Source organism: Clupea harengus, chromosome 1 (assembly GCF_900700415.2).
Source record: "Clupea harengus chromosome 1, Ch_v2.0.2, whole genome shotgun sequence".
In the NCBI taxonomy this organism is placed as follows: domain Eukaryota; kingdom Metazoa; phylum Chordata; class Actinopteri; order Clupeiformes; family Clupeidae; genus Clupea; species Clupea harengus.
In genome coordinates this window covers 30,038,327-30,042,224 of record NC_045152.1, presented here as the reverse complement: position 1 = coordinate 30,042,224, position 3,898 = coordinate 30,038,327, and the positions used below count along the sequence as shown (strand labels likewise).

At 37.1% G+C, this 3,898-nt stretch overlaps 1 protein-coding gene across 4 annotated transcripts in view; it reads left to right on the top strand.

Annotated features, from left to right (window-relative positions):
- The window catches only part of pde4a (phosphodiesterase 4A, cAMP-specific), a 57,738-nt gene extending 54,874 nt beyond the window's left edge, over positions 1 to 2,864 (top strand). For all 4 annotated transcript variants that reach the window (XM_031575518.2, XM_012833729.3, XM_031575529.1 and 1 more), the window contains one exon: positions 1 to 2,864. This exon is cut by the window's left edge and continues 1,511 nt beyond it. The gene's annotated coding sequence lies outside the window, so the exon portion shown is untranslated.
- Positions 2,865 to 3,898: the final 1,034 nt, after the last annotated feature.

Sequence of the window (3,898 nt, the reverse complement as noted above, 5' to 3'; positions counted from 1 at the left end):
GTCAGCTTTTGTCTTCATTTTTTGATTGTCACTTGCTTTAAAAGGAAAAAAAATAATACAATATTTGCTGGTCTCAGATTTTTTTTGTCAAACATCCACATTAGCATTTTTTGAATGTTGTCTTCCTTTTACTGCTTTTGTGTTCCTCTTGATCAAGGGGTCGTCACCATCATTAGCGTCCAGGTCCAGAGTCCTGTGTCACTTTTATATTGAATTCAATTTTTTTTTCATATAAAAAAAATAAATGATAGTCACTTTCTGAGGATAAGCCATGTGATGCTTTGCAACATACATTTCGCCTAAATTCTATTTACAATATTGTAGTCCTGCCAAATAATGTGGAAGCAACAGAGTAATGTCAAGAGCAGCACAATTTCGCACCCAGCCTCTCACACGCATCCACCCATCACATATGTAAGCTCTGTTTTTCCCAAACACTCTCAGTCATGTCTTGCCAAAGGGACTGGTAGGAAGCCTGATCAAGTAGAGGAGCTTTCCAGGTGGTCAGCAGAAGACACAACAAGAGAGAAAGCGGGGGAGCTGGTTGAGTGTGAAGACAATTTGAATAAGTTAGAAGGAATATATAGGGAGACCACGCACCACCATTGTTCCATTTGATGCTTATTTTGCCTTAATGTCAATAGCAGGGTTCCTGCCTGCCACTATGTAGATTTCTAAGATACGCTCAGTATCCCAGTATACTTAATGTAGGTCACGTCTGTATGCCTCACTGTCTATAAGAGTCTGTTTACATTGTACTTTCATTAGCATATGGAAGTGTTTGCAGATGTGGTTGGAGTTTGATCTTTCTGGTGCAGTGACATAGCTGAGGAAAAATCTGCATAAATGGCCTATGTTGAGTTGAATAGTGTTGCCTAAAAATTGCTTCAATTTGTGGACTGACAATGAAATTAGAGTAACTGTTGATGTGTCATGGATGTTTGAGGCCCAGGGTTCTGGTTGTTTTGTCTTGTGTGCATACCCATTGGTAAAACTGTGAGAAAGCACTAAGTGAAATGGGCGAGAGGCACATCTGTGTGGGGGTGTCTTACCCTCATCGTGATTGGACGTCTCAGTGTGGACAGAGCTAACTGCGCTTCTTCAAAGCCATCCCAGACACAAAGAGTGCCACATCATCGGGCTCGAGATCTGACATTTTGAATGAGTGAGAGACAAAGTGCCCAGGAAGCCGTCAGTTAGCGAAGGACATAACAGGGTCTTGAGGAGTTAGAGAGAGAGTGTGAGGTGATGTTGATGGAAGTTGAATCTTTTTCAGTCCAGGGGAGAAACTGAGAGACAAGTGGTGGAACTGCATGTGAGATTAGCAGCACGTCGTTTGATAGTGAGCCGCCATGGCTCATTTATTCCCACTGACTCTGTATGGAGCGGAACTGCCATAGAGTCGGGCTCAGTCGGTCGAAGTGCTGTTAGACTAGAGAGCATCACTGCAACTGTGCTGTCATATAAGCATTAGAGGTCACTGCTGGTGTCAATAAGGGACATTGCCATATGCACCTGCGTGTCATACTTTAGAGATGTTTTCTTTGTTGTGTGGCTTTTTATTCTTGTTGTGTGCTCTAAAAAGCAAAGAAATATGCTATTTGCCATTTTAACACGATACTGTAGCAATCGTTTCTTAATAAGAAATTATTCAATTAATGAACTTGCTGCCATTCTTTTTTGAATATAAAACACACTAAATACCACAAGTGTTTTCTTTGAACAGTTTGTGTACAGTTTTTATTTTTGTATGATTCTGGTTGATGGTTTTGAAATTGAATAATTACAAGAACATACAGTATAATATAAATATTAGCATTATCACTTCTTGTTTTGTATATATTGTAATGTTGGATTGTAAATTTGAAATCTCCTGAGGAACCAAGAAGCCTCATTTTAGTTGTACTGAGACGTAGTTCCGAATGACAAAATCATCCTCCACAACTTTGCTCTCTCTCTCTTTCTCTTTCTCTCTCTCTTTCTCTCTCTCTTCTCTTCTCCTCTTTTACTCTCTCTTTCCTGTTCTTGCCCCATTCCCTCGTCTTATTGCCTCTACTAAAATTCTTGCTATCTTTATTTATGTACTGAATATTTGAATATTTGAATTGTATAAACCGAGATGGTCAAGTCATTCTTTAATTCTCAGAATTTTCAGTATGCGCACTTTATTTTTTGGTTGGTTGTGCGGTAGGAATTGTGGGCAAAGCTGTTGGTAGGTTTGTGTGTGTGCGTGCGTGTGTGTGTGAGAGAGTGTGTGTAAGCATCACTATTGCACAGGGGAGGAATTCCACAGGGCCTGGATTGAAACCTGTACAGTACACCCTGACTCTGGGAGGAATAGACGACTACTTTGATGAATGCTGTGGCAGTGGAGAAGAAATGTATGATTGTGACATCTCCCATGAGATTGTGTTTCAAGGTAGGCTACAGTATGTATGAACAGGAGGGATTTCAGCTTCTGATTACTTTTTTTTTTGATTATTTAAAACTTTCTTTACACTAGACTCCTTGTTAGAGCAATTATCTGGGCTTCAACCAATGTGTTACTTGTTCACACATTATGAAAATAATATAAATGGAAAACACCATGAAATGATTGTAATATTTGTAAATTATATTGCTGTAATGTGTAAATGTGTTCAAGTTATTTTATATTATATTATTTTTATGAGAGGTTTTCCTTTGAAAGAACTGAGGTGTCATTTTGTGAATAAAATGCATTTAATAAGCAAACAACTATATATATATATATATATATATATATATAGTATATATATATCAGTATATTTTTCTTTTATTTCACTGTTCAGTACTGTAAAGTGTGTCAAACCTACAAATAAAGGAGGATTTTTTAATTATAAAAACTTGGTGAAAGTGTATGATACTGACGTCATTTCAAAGTTTGAAAGGTACAGATGACTTTAATGATAGAAAACAAAATGTAGCGGCCGGGATTCTCTCACGAAGGGACAGAAATTCAGTGAAATAATGCAATATTGTGCGATCCTGATGGCTGATTGAAAATTATTATCATCAATGTAAGTCAAGATAAATGTTTTCTTTTGATTTAGGATGTGTTTAAATATATACTCATGTTATTGGGCATTCTTATATAACCATAAAGCCTAATATGGGATAAAATCACATCTGGTGGCCATTTAAAAAAAAAGAATAGGCCCCTGGAGGCCCTATATAAAGCGCCTGCATTTTTAAATCTGTTAAAAAAAATTGTTTTGCCAAATTTGATGCTTTTATCATACAATGCACAACTGTTACGAATATTTGAGTTAAACTACCCCACTATTATAACACGCCTTAACACACTATAGGCAGTCCCCTCTATTATATTGCTGCAGGACTGCAGGAGAAAGCGTTCGCTGACGTTTAATTTAAGTGTGTCAACTGTCAGCCGCATCATAAAAACCTGGCCTAACTACCTCTACCTTCCTCTCGGCATGAGTACACAGCAAGGCCACAAAACCATGCCACACAGGGACACCACTATTGCACTAAAGAAGCTATCAACCAGCTGTGGGAGTAACTTTCAAGGGCCACTTGATTTGAAAGGCCATGTACCAATTGCATAAAGACATGAGTATTTATGCTTTAATCATTAGTTTATACTAAATGAAATGATTCAATTGAAAATACATTTTAAGTGTGTTTTAGAATCACACAGTTTATTAAGAGTAATTCCAATAATTGAAGACATACTGTATATTCTCTACATGACCCAAAATCTACAATTGATTAGATTAACATGTTGATGGAGATAATTTCGAAACACTGTTAATGACTTCAGAATATATCAATTAAGTGCCTTGTATTAATATACGTATATCTTATATGAATCATGTGCTTATGTAAGCAGGAACATGGCTTTTCTGTGTTTCTGTGT